General features: G+C 44.9%; 1 long non-coding RNA gene across 1 annotated transcript; it reads right to left on the bottom strand.

The window, feature by feature from the left end:
* Window positions 1–317: 317 nt before the first annotated feature.
* On the bottom strand, window positions 318–2,084 carry LOC143415752 (uncharacterized). The gene is made up of 5 exons (XR_013096196.1): window positions 1,880–2,084; window positions 1,455–1,775; window positions 1,147–1,261; window positions 726–759; window positions 318–643 (listed from the first exon to the last, which is right to left on the bottom strand). It is a non-coding gene; the product is annotated as an uncharacterized LOC143415752 (long non-coding RNA).
* Window positions 2,085–12,978: the final 10,894 nt, after the last annotated feature.

Here is a 12,978-nt window from a genome sequence, read left to right as displayed (position 1 = left end):
ACTGCAGATGGCTCAAGCAATGAAACCATGATGTGGATCTGGTTTATTCAGTCTAATGAGAAAGATCAGAACATGAAATATCCTGAAGGATATTTATCTGTAATTACATTTATTCATCTTAGTTCTCAAAACAAGATGAATTATTTAGATGTCCCACTTGCTAGTTCCTCAAACTTACATGAAAGTGGTCACAGTGAATAAAGCAAAAGGGATCTGAAATTGTTGAATTTTTGTTGACTATATGATTTTACTCATATGAAAACTCATAATTTACAAAGTTCTCTCTTCTGCATTAAAAAAAAGAAAAACACGACAAATGATGGATAAAGTTTTACTGCAGTTTGTAACAAAATATTTACATAACAACACAATGTTAAAATGCTGAGATGATGAAGCTGGTTCTGGTCAGTTCTTTATTTGTCAGTCAAATGATGCCACCCTGTGGTGAATTTGCCAAACTACACTTGTCAGTGTTGAAAAATGTGATATAATATTATTGTACTTCTGCGTAGACTGTCTCAGTTTTGTCTGCTGACACATGTGAACTGTTAGTATTCTGTTTAGAGTCGTGCATTTGAACAGTCGAATATGGTCCAGTATCTGTCCGTATGTAGGTGCTGTACGGCTCAATGTCCTCTGACCTCTGCAGAAACACATATGTTTAAAAACATTAAGGTTAAGTAAACAATATAAATGAATCAAAAGTTACATCTTTTGCTCAGTACCGTGTTTTGAGGACTACGCGATGGTTCTGGTTTTCTGTAAGAGAAACACAAAAACAAACATGATCTTGATCATCAGTCGCTGCATCGTGTAGCTCGTTTTAATGGGGGCAACAGGAAATGAAAGTCACTGTGTTCCTTCAACGGCTCATATGAAACTTGAAGACAAGAAATTATTTATAGCAGTGGTGCACTTCCATTAATACGATAAATATGTCTGATAAATTATTAGCAGGCAGCTAATTGACTTTAATTCACTTAAACATGAGAACAGCAGGGCAAGACCTTACATCAAAATGACCTTCAGCTAAAGTGGATTAACCAAAATGAAAAGAGCAAAAAGAATCACATGTTTTAAAGTTATGAAGCGTGTTAAAAGGTAAATCATGAAACATGTGAAACAGCTCTGACAGTAGTTTCTCACCTGTGGCACAGTCGTGCGTAAATAAATCCAAAGATAACTAAACTCACAATGATGAACACGGTTACACAAATCAGTGTAAGAGGAAGTGTTTCTGTTCCAGACCTGCTGCTTAGTTCTGTATGAGGAGAGAAGCAGTTGTTAGAAACATGGATGTAGTATTTGCATTACAACTGAACAAAGGTTAGGTGTGATGTATGACTATTGGCCTCAAAGTTAACAAATCCTGAAGGTCACCTTCTAAAATCAGTACAGACTTTATATTGCTAAATAATTAATGGTTAAAAGAAGAAGAACGTTGTTGTTTTTACCTTGTTTACCTTCCACAGTGACATTAAGATGGAGAATTTTTGTTCTTTCAGGAGCTGAACACTGACAGGTGTAGCTCCCACTGTCCTCTGATGTTAAATTGATCAGGTGGAGAAACACAGTCTGATTTTCCTTCATCAGTGTGAACCTGGAGTCACATTTGTTCTCAAAGCCTCGTCCATAATAATACAGCAGACTACAATTTTCGCCTCCACTTCTCTGAGTTCTGATCGTACAAACTATCAGTGTGATGATTCTCTGTGTTTCATTGGTGCATATTTGAGTGACATCTGGTTGCTTCCCAATTGTTTTCACAACAGTCTCTGAAATCAGTACCAATAATAGAAACAGTATCAATGATTTAAACCAGAGGCTGGAGTAGCATTAAAAAATAAATGTTCCATTATGAAAACAGTTTTTACATTACCTCCTCCCAAATCTTGTGAGCATGCAGTCAGTGGTAGAAGCAGAATTAAGCACAGGTTTAGTGCATCCATGCTCGCCAATATGTCCGATTTGCAGTGTAAGTGCTGCTGATAGTGCAGAAGATGATCCGCTGAAGAAAGGAGGACAAACAATGTGCTTCATAAACCTCAAAGTATTGGCTCTCATGCGTCTTGCGTACGTCTTGTGCGAACACTTCTCAAAAGGAAGTGCACCTACAACACTGCTTCTGCTTCCGTATTAAGACACTCTAAAAGTGAAACACTGAGTGGTCTCATGTCCAAAAAAAGAAAACACAACAACTTTTAAAACAAAGTTGTTTTTTGCTTTTAGTCCAACATATAATTTCCTTTACAAAAGCAGGACTGAAGAGCAGAAAATCAATGAGGCTGATGACTGTTTTTATCAGTGATTCAAACCTACAACTCATTTAAATTAACACAAGCTATTGTACTATTTATATAATGCAGCACACATTCATGCTGCATATTTCATATTTATGTTAACTGACCTGCTTCCCATGTTTGTTTGGCTCCTGCCTGGAGTTGTGTTCATAAAGAAGCAGGTCACATAATGTTACACGGGTTACATTCCTCCTCTGCTCTTCTGTGGTGACGTTCAGATTATCAGTGTGATACTCGGTGTTTCATGTTCGACTGACATTTGCTGAACTAACAAGAGTGTCTGTCATAAGTCAGGAACTTTTAATATGAAATACAATGTAAATAAGCATTATATTTTAGTTAATTGTTTGAAAATGAAGCACGTCTTTCATTTTCCTGGAAAAACAGAAAATATTAATTCCTCAACTTTATAAATAAAAGCTGTTGCTGCTTTTCTCTTATTTAAGCTTTGCATGTTTGATTTGGCAGACTTTTTACTGCCAAACTGTCATATTGGTCCTTTTTCGACATGGCACCGAAGGGATTTCTGTCTCCTCCTGGAATCAAACCTATAATCTTTCACTTAGAAGAAATATGTGCAAACTACTGCACTAAAAATATGGACATTACCATCACAAGTAAAGCACACAGCGTCATATTGGTCAGAAGACTTGTGCCCTCTCAGACACCACATCCTGTGACTAAACCACAAATTCTCACTTTGTCCAAAGAATGAAGTGTGTGGATCTGCAAGATTTTTGTAGGGAAGCCTCGAAGTAAAACAGTGAGTAAGCACAGAAGAGAGGAGAGAAATGTAGTGTGTTTTAAAAGGTTATTAGTTAGTAAGCAACATTATGCACGGCCTTACAGGAAGAGCCCTCTGGAAAGACGTGTAGACACACAAAACAGTTTCATTCAAACTGTCAGTCCACATTTAAAGAGTTTGATGGTTTAAGACAAACTTTCTTTAAAAATGATGAGTAATCATGTCAATTTGAGACATGTAACAAAACTATGCAGGAAATTAGGCTTTAAAACCACATGAAGCCATGATCATGTGCAACAATGAGTTCCAGTCAGAATAGCAACATAATATGATGCACAATCTACACACCACCATCAAACTGCACAAAACATGTAAAATTCTATTGAATTTGAAAATTTCTAAAACCCATATGGAAGTTTCAAAGCCTTTTCACAGCGATGTTGTCCTGGGAGTTGTTTTCATAGGTTTTAGAATTCTGACTCATTTCCTGATTATGCAGGCAGAGAGTTTCTGTTCTGCTCGCTGAATCGGTCTTAGTGCCGTGTTGATGTTGAACTGACAGTTTTGTAGTGAATATATGTTGGCTGCTGAAGGATTGTGTAAAGGTTATCTCTCACAATAAAGAGTCACACTGCATAATTATGTTAATACATTTTTATATTATAATTATATTCCCAGCTGGATAAAAGCAGTCTTTGAATATTTTGATCTTCCTGTATCCACTGGGTTTTTTTTCTTTGCCATTTAAAAAAAACAACAAAAACAAAACAAAAAAACTCAGCTAACACCCTGAAATAGAAATGGATATAAAAGATGGAAATAGATCTGTTTTCTTTTCTTTCTTTTTTTTATAAGTAAGTTACTCTCAGAGTGCTGTCTCATGAACAGATAATCCAGATGTTTCTGACCTAGAACATCCACTTGGGATAACCTGTGACTTTTCATTGTGTACATAAATCCTAGAATAACTCCAGTTACTGATTCCAACCAGATAAATGGAAACATATTTCTGTTGAACCCCAAGCATCTAAAATATTTAAAAGATCTTTTTTCCCCTCAGAAAAATAAACTTGAATCTATACAGTATATAAGGAAACATTGTGATAATAGTTTAATCTCATATCACATCATCTGCAGTTAACTCAAATCATAAATTACATCATACAGTTTACAGTTTCTATTGAAATTAAACTCTTAATGTAGCCACAAATATAACAATTACACACAGACAGATTTTAATGCACAAATAAGCTGAACCGATGTCCTCCTTAAACAGGTGCAGTTTCTTGTATAAGTGAGGATGTGCTGCTATTTAAACTACATATAAAGAAAAGGGAAGACATTATAGCATACAATACATGCATCATACAACCAAATAAACACTTAAATGTTCATTTAATAGAGCAGCAAATAACCTTTAATCATGTCATAGTGTCTTGTTCTTCTTTTGACTGCTCCCTTTAAGGTTTCACAGAGATGGATTATCTTGTCATAGCCTGCTGTATGCTTGCAGAGTGAGGACTCACATACGAGGATAAACTTTAACAGCAGATTTATTGCTGAAACCCCAGAACTCACAATACAAAACTTGGAGACCACGAAACACTAGGGACCAATATCACTCAAGGAGAGCACACAGATCCAGGGGAAAAGAAAAACTGAAGACTTAAATAAACACATGAGGTAAGAGTAGAGCGGAAACACCTGAGGAGCACAGCTGAACAAAATCTACTAATGAACCAAGGAGGGCAAAGCAGAAAATGACACACAAACACAACCACAGAGATGCAGACTAAAATACAACTAGACACATGAAAAGGGTGAAGAAACAGAGAGACATGACAGAGCCAGGGAATAGTGAGCGAGAGAGGGAGAGGCAGAATGTGACAGACAGAAAGAGAAACAAGTGCAACAACCACAAGTAGAAGCAGAGCAAAGCAGAGTTTCCACACCGTCATACTGGTGAGGAAGTCATTTGGCTGACAGTGTGCGCTAGAATGTTTTAAAAGCAGAAAGCCTTGCAACCGTCCTTGTAAGAAACCTGTTGTGGCTACTTCAACCAGAGAGAAAGATGTCACGTTTAAGATATTTGTACACACAGAAAGACAAAGAGAAAATTATCAGAATTGTGAGTCGAACTTAATCATTGTGTGTAAACGATTAGTATTTATTTGTTTGGGTGGAGGCATTTGTAAAATAGTTTTCCGTGTGGTCAAATTACTTTGTATTTTTATGTGGATTGAAGCACACGGGTGTGAATCCTCAAAAGTTACACACAAATCATCGGACACATTTGTAAAGCTTAGTTTTGGTTGGTGGATAATATTGTACACATTTGCAACCCTTCTGAAGACAATTTCTCTCCATACATCTCCACCCAATCCACGCTACTTGCACTCTTTTATACATGTCTCTAACATGGAGACAGAGACACACAAACTTGACCGAGACAAGTGGAGAATAAACAGAGACATGACTGGGGTAAGAGATAAGACTGACTTTCACATGAGTCGCTGAGGACAAACACAAAAGGAACCATGAATCAGAAAAACAAATACAGAGACACTAAAAAGAAGTGAACTCAAGACTAAACCGCACAAAGCTTAAACTTAAATAATCTCTGGAAGCAAAGGAAAGAATCATGAACCCACACCAAACTCAAAATGTTGGGTCAGAGACTCAGGACCTAGACATATCTGCTTCCATTATACTGGACATCCTCCTCTGTCACATCAACCCACTAGTGATGGGAATTCTGGCTCTTTTTAGAGAACCGGCTCTTTTGGCTCGGCTCACTAAGAAGAGCCGGCAATTTGGGCATCCAACCGGCTCTTCAGGTTGTTTTGTTGCTGTCAATGGAAAATTGTATTTAGTAGTCAGTATAATCTTTTAGTGATATAAGTTTGCATATGGTAGAATACTGCATGTAGTTATTTGTATTAGGAAATATTCAACCATGTATACTTAGAGGCATATAATCAATTGTGTGTGATCTTTAACAGGCTGCAAAGGCTTGGTGTGTATTCCACACTAGAATGCACACCCACATCCTGGGAGCACAAGAAAGGTCGTACCTTCTCTTATTGTTTTATGGTAGGATTAACGTAGCTACGTCTGTTTTAGTCTAAGTGCTCTAACTGCTTGACTTCCTCACCGTGTTATCTAGGGTGAGGGGGGGTCTACCCTCTTCCTGACCAAGGATGTTTTCCCTTTGTGCTTTCATGTATATGACCCTTTGATCAGCAGTACCACACACACACACACACACACACACACACATACACATACACATACATACGTCCAATGGAGTATAAAATAAAGACAGGGGCGGTTCCTCACTGGAGTCTCTCAGTAGGGAGCTGCCCTTGCTAGCAAGAACTCTGTGTGTTTCTCTTCTCTGAGTCTTTACTGAAGAAGTGTTTTAGAATATTTTCCCTAACAGTTGCTTTAATTTATTTATTTTCAACAACAATATAAAATTATACACAAAATGAATTACTAATATAAAAAACCAAAAACAAATGTGTGTGTGTGTATATAAAATGTGTGTGTGTATACATATATATATATATATATATATATATATATATATATATATATATATATATATATATATATATATATATATATATATTGCTAATATTACTATTAAGAGAAGTGATGGCATTTAGCAGCAGAGAGAGAGCTGTGTTTACGTTAGCGGCCGGTGCTATATAGACTGCCATGATTATTACAGCACTTAGCTCTCTGGGCAAAAAAAGGTCTGCACCTCACCGTCATGAACTCCAGGTCAGGAGAGCAGTGTCTGTCCACAACAGTGCTGTTGTTACACCAACCTTTGTGCATTTAGATGCAGAGTCCCCCTCCTCTGTTCTTCCCGGAGTCACTGTTCTTGTCCCATCTGTGTAGCATTGAAAAAAGTAATCGGATTACGCGTTACTGCCCATCTCTGCTCACCACTTTGTAATATTTCCACGGTTCTCCACAGATCTAGGCAGCTTTGCTCCATTCTGTTTAAGAGATTTCTTACATTCCAAAGGGGTTTATAGTCTAGTTTGTGTGAAAACCAGAGTGCTGTTAACATTGAGGGGAGAAATGCGACACAAGCATTGGACTGTTGGTCAGAAATTCTTATCAACTTGCTCCTGACCAAGGTCCTACGTTTATGGTGATGTGTCATTGGATGTAATGACTACTTTGTGTGCATGACTTCATCTGAAAAGGCTCTTATTTCCTTTTCTATAAATTGTAATGCATAATAACATGTCATCTCTCAAGCTGGTGTAGCCTTTTGCCTTCCTCTACCTTATCTCATTACAGCTCTAGCTCTGATATTCCTTTCGCAATTTTGAGTTAAATCCTTTCTGCCTCACTCTGCCCTCTGCTTGACTTTGAAAGCAGGAGTTAGTAAGCCCGTCCACTGCAAAGGAAGCTGAATTCAAGTTCTTTTTTGGAAGTTACTTTTCAAGTTAAAATTTCTACCCATTAATGAATTCCAAATTAAAGTTAAAACTCAAGTTGAAGAAACAATTTGATTTTTTAGCAAAAGAATCAGAAAAGTCCAGTGTGTCGGCTAAAATTTATGTATAAAAGTATTATTTCAGTTTGAATTCCTCACCCCTGTTCAAAATGGTAAGACACTGAGAACTCACTTAAAAGGAAAGAGTTCACATTAAAACACTTTGTGATGCTGGTTGGTGTTTGAGACAAATAGGGTAGTAAAGTGTTTCCATAGTGTGTTTAAGGATGGAGTTGATTGCAGCTGTAGACACTAAAGCTGTTGTGCCAGAATGTCATACTAGAGGATCGTTCTTTAGATACAAGGAGCGAGCGAGCCAGAAACCCAGGACACAAAGATGAAGCAGGGCTGATCAGAAACAGTTTATTCCCCGAGATGCACAGCAGGGATAAAACAAACCAAATACTAAGAAAAGAGAAGTATACAATAAAAAGTTCTCAACGTGATAAAGTTCCACCAAGACTAGAAAAAGTTATTCTAAAACTTGTAAAAATACAATTTTCTGCATGCACTAAAATCCCACCCAGTCCCACGATGTAACTATCCCCCAACCCAGGATGAATGTTTGTTATGGGTTTACAAGCAGTCCAGAAATTCCTTCTCCAGAGCGGGGTTCATGCCAGCCTCGTCCCAGGCAGACGAGGAGGAGCACCTATCCCCCTCTCGTTCCTTCACTGGGCCCATCAGATCCCAGCCCAGCTTTCATTCTGCACTAGAGTCCGTCGCTCGATGCCATCGCGGCTCCCCTTGCATCATCACCATGTCTTCTGAGACTTCTGGGACGATGGCCATAACCACCGTCCCAGAAGCCGCCCTGGCTTACAGCCATGGTGACCCTCTCCCAACATGGCTGCACCCCGTGAACAACAGAGGAGACACTACTCACATATCCATGCAGAGGTGCCCTGCTCTCAATCACACGCGCTGTCTCCTACTGACTGGGTCGACACGTCACGCTGACCGGTCTGTCTCTAGATGAGCCGTTGCTCCCCCACGATCAGGCAGCAGGTCCCTCTTTTGCACCTGGCCTTCATGCATTTCTCTTCATATATGGAGCCTCTCTCCCTCCAGTGCTCCGCTAGCTTCCTTTTAATAGGTCCTTTAAACAGCTGATAGGCCACCTCTGGACACACCCACGCCTCAGCAGGTGATCACTATAATTTCATTTGTCCCATGCTCACCTAATCCACAGTGGATTAAAACAATGTCAAACAACACACTAAAAACATGCAATACAAACAGAATAAAATCATGCCAATAAAAACTGCACTCACAAGTAAACAATAAAAATCAGAATATTTTTTAGGTATTAGTTCCTCCTACGCCGAGCGGCGCATCGGGCAGCTAGTGATCTCCATCGATGTCGGTCAGCAGCGACTGCTTCAGCTTCGTCCCAGGCAATGTCGACAGTTCTCAGGTCGTCCATAAATGTTCGACGCCATGTGGTCTTTGGTCGGCCTTGCTTTCGCTTGCCAGTTCGTGGACGCCATGTCATGTCTGCCATTGCCGGTCCCAAGCCCGGATGAGAAAGGAGGAGGGTTGGGCGTGGGGCTAGCAACCCCACCCTGTAAAAACTCCAATCGCTACAGAAACAGCAAGTGAATCTCAGTATCGACTGAATCAGGGCGAAGATGATGATCGGCAACCCTTAATGACGACAGTGGAGAAAAGCCCTCGGGTCGTCCACTGCCCGATGCGTCGACCAATTTTCGACCCAAAAGAAACTACTCGTTATGGAATATGGAATGTACGGACTCTGTACCAAACAGGTAAATTGGCCCAGCTTCTATATGAATTTGACTCGTACCGTATGGACATCTTGGGCATCTCAGAAATGCGATGGGCAGGAAGTGGGAAGATGGTTAGTGATGGAAAGATGGTGCTCTACTCTGGCCATGCCCAAGATCATGCACGTGGCGTGGGCTTCATCCTCTCGCGACGTGCAACAACATCATTGCTGGCCTGGAAGCCCATTTCAGACCGCCTAATCTTGGCTCGTTTCCAAGCTAGGCATGTGAAAGTCACAATTCTTCAAGTATATGCTCCAACAGAAGAGGCTGACGATACTGACAAGGATGGGTTCTATGCGATGCTCCAGGATGCCATTGACAACTCCCCGCATCATGATTTGCTGATCGTTGGCGGAGATTTCAACGCACAAATAAGCAGTAACCGGGATGGCCTGGAATCGACTATCGGCCCGTTTGGAATCGCAGCAATGACAAAAATCAGAATAAAACCAATAAAAAGATAAATACAAATTTCCGCTGTGTGACACAGAGACTCACAAAATGTGCCGAAGAGGAAGAAATGAGAGAGGAAAAAACGATGTTCATATTGAAACTGAAAGATTTCTGAAGGCTATTGCAGGACTGTGGCGGAGGCGTGGCCCCGGGCGCAGCTGCAGGGGAGGAGTGGAGCGGAAGGCTCAACGGGGCGGCGCCGCGAGGCTGGTAAGAACAGCTGATATTGTTTATGGACTAATGATGGTCTCCTCCGCTGTGTTTATAGTGAGACGAGGAGGAGCGGCCAAGGGAGATCAGCTGGGCTCGAGCTGTCAGACGGTGCGACTGAGTCAGCTGTCAAAATACAAATATATCAATAAACGTGGAAGTTGGCTATACCTGCCTGTGTGTGCGTGTGTCTGTGCTGGGTGTACTCTACAAGTGGTGCCGAAACCCAGGAAGAGTGCCGGTGGGGAAATGTCCGACCCACAGGCCACGCCACCCGCCCAGCCTCTGCAATTCTTGGCGCAGATGCTGGCGGAGATGGCGACGATGAGCCGGGATCAGGCGGCCGACCAGCGTGCCCACCTGGCCGCGCTGCGGGAGCAGACGGACCGACAGACGCAAGTTCTGGAACGGCTGGTCGGGGCCGCTGCCACGCCGAAGCCCTTGCCGCTGTCGGTGTCAGTGCCCCGGATGGGGGACGGGGACGACCCACAAGTTTTTTTGGAGACCTTCCGGGCCACGGCGGAGGCTTGCCAATGGCCGCGGGAGGAGTGGGCTCCGCGGCTGCTCCCCCTGCTGTCTGGGGAGGCACAAACAGCGGCCCTGAGTCTGCCTCCGGCGTCGAGGAGCAGCTTCCCGGACGTGAGCCGGGCGGTGGTGGACAGGCTGGGGCTCACCGCCGAAGACCATCGCCGGCGGTTCCGGGCCTGTCGGCTGGCCACAACAGACCGACCATTCGCCTGGGCCCGGCAGCTGCGCGACGCGGCGGTTCGCTGGCTGCAACCGGGAACATCGGAGGGCGAGACGAAGCTGGTGGACAAGGTGGTGCTGGAACAGTTCACGGAGGGATTGCCAGCGGAGACGGCGAGATGGGTCCGGTGCCACCGGCCCGCAAACCTGGAGGTAGCGGTGACGCTAGCGGAAGACCACCTTGCCGCTGGAGCAGGGGAACCCGGGGACGCCGGACGGAGGCCGAACAAACAGGCCCCAGTGCCGGCCCCGAGACGCCGTGTGCCGGCACCAGGGCAGGCAGAGCGGCTGCCGGCGCTGAGCCCCACTAACCCTTTCGCGGCGTTGGTGCCGTCCAGGGCAGCCGAGCCAAGTGGAGCCGCCCCCGAGCCACGGAGAGCAGCACAGACGCCGGGGCCGGAGTGCTGGAAGTGCGGGCAGCCGGGGCACCTGAGGAGGGATTGTCCGCTTATGGAAGTGGGGCAGGTGTTTCGTGTTGCTGGCGCCCCAGCACCCTCCCCCAGTCCAGGAGGGACATACAGTATTCCGGTAAGGACTCGAGGGGGTATACGCCAGGCGTTGGTGGACACGGGCTGCACGCAGACCCTCGTACACCAAAGCTTGGTTCGCCCCGGGGCATTGCTGGAGGCAGAATGGGTGGAGGTGAGGTGTGTGCATGGTGACGTTCACAGGTATCCCATTGTGCCGCTGTTATTAAAGTATAAGGGCAAAACGCATAGAGTAACGGCGGCGGTTAGCCCGCGCCTGTCGCACCCCCTGATTCTGGGTACCAATTGGCCGGGGTTTCATCAGCTACTGGGGCAGTACGCGGGGGTGCGATCACGACCGGAAGCGGGGTGTAGCGTGTGCGCGGCATTCAGCGGTGACGCGGGGTCGTCCGACACCGACTCCGGGGGGGAGGAGCTGGCGGGTCCCTCACGGGACGTCCCGCCGGCCCCGGAAGTGTCCCCCATGGGCGATTTCCCACTGGAGCAGTCTCGTGACGGCACCCTACGCTCAGCCTTTGACCAAGTGATGGCTATTGATGGTCACGTGGTGCGCCCTGAGGCCGCGCAGACCTACCCGCGTTTCGTCGTATTAAACGACCGATTATATCGAGTGAGTCGTGACACTCAGACAGAGGAAACACACACCCAGTTGTTGGTGCCGCAGGGCCGCCGGGAAACGCTTTTCCAGGCGGCCCACTATAACCCCATGGCAGGGCATATGGGCTATGAGAAAACTCTGGAGCGAATAACGGCCCGATTTTATTGGCCGGGCATCCGAGCGGATGTGCGCCGCTGGTGCGCGTCCTGCCCGGACTGCCAACTTGTTAACCAGCCGGCCATACCGAAGGCGCCGCTGCGCCCTCTCCCCCTCATTGAGGTCCCGTTTGAGCGCATCGGCATGGACCTCATCGGGCCGTTTCACCGGAGTGCACGCGGCTACCGCTTTGTGTTAGTCCTGGTGGATTACGCAACGCGGTACCCGGAAGCAGTTCCGCTGCGCACCATCTCTGCAAAGAGTGTGGCGCAGGCACTGTTTCAGGTCATCTCCCGAGTTGGAATCCCGAAAGAGATACTGACTGACCAGGGCACGTCGTTTATGTCTCGTACACTGCGGGAACTGTACGAATTACTGGGCATTAAATCTATTCGGACCAGCGTCTACCACCCTCAGACTGATGGGCTGGTGGAGCGGCTGAATAAGACTTTAAAGTCCATGATTCGGAAGTTCATTAACGAGGATGAACGCAATTGGGATCACTGGCTAGACCCTCTGTTATTCGCCGTGCGGGAGGTGCCCCAGGCCTCCACGGGATTTTCTCCCTTTGAACTGCTGTTCGGCAGGAGGCCACGTGGGGTGCTCGACCTGATTAAAGAAAGCTGGGAGGACGGTCCGAGCCCCGCCAAAAATGAGATTCAGTACGTGTTGGACCTGAGAGCAAAACTCCACACTTTGGGGAGGTTGTCACGGGAGAATTTGCTCCAGGCTCAGCAGCGTCAGCAACGCCTGTATGACAGAGGGGCTAGGCTCAGGCAATTTTCACCGGGAGATAAAGTGCTTGTGTTACTCCCTACCTCCAGCTCGAAGTTGCTCGCCAAGTGGCAAGGACCCTTTGTGGTCACACGGCGAGTCGGGGACGTGGACTATGAGGTCGCTCGGTCGGACAGGGGAGGAGCCACGCAGATTTATCACCTCAATCTCCTCAAACTGTGGCGAGAGGTTGAAACC

The sequence above is a fragment of the Maylandia zebra genome, unplaced genomic scaffold (assembly GCF_041146795.1).
Source record: "Maylandia zebra isolate NMK-2024a unplaced genomic scaffold, Mzebra_GT3a scaffold03, whole genome shotgun sequence".
Taxonomy (NCBI): Eukaryota; Metazoa; Chordata; class Actinopteri; order Cichliformes; family Cichlidae; genus Maylandia; species Maylandia zebra.
The sequence above is the reverse complement of the archived record's forward strand: the minus strand, read 5'-3'. Positions and strand labels throughout refer to the sequence as shown.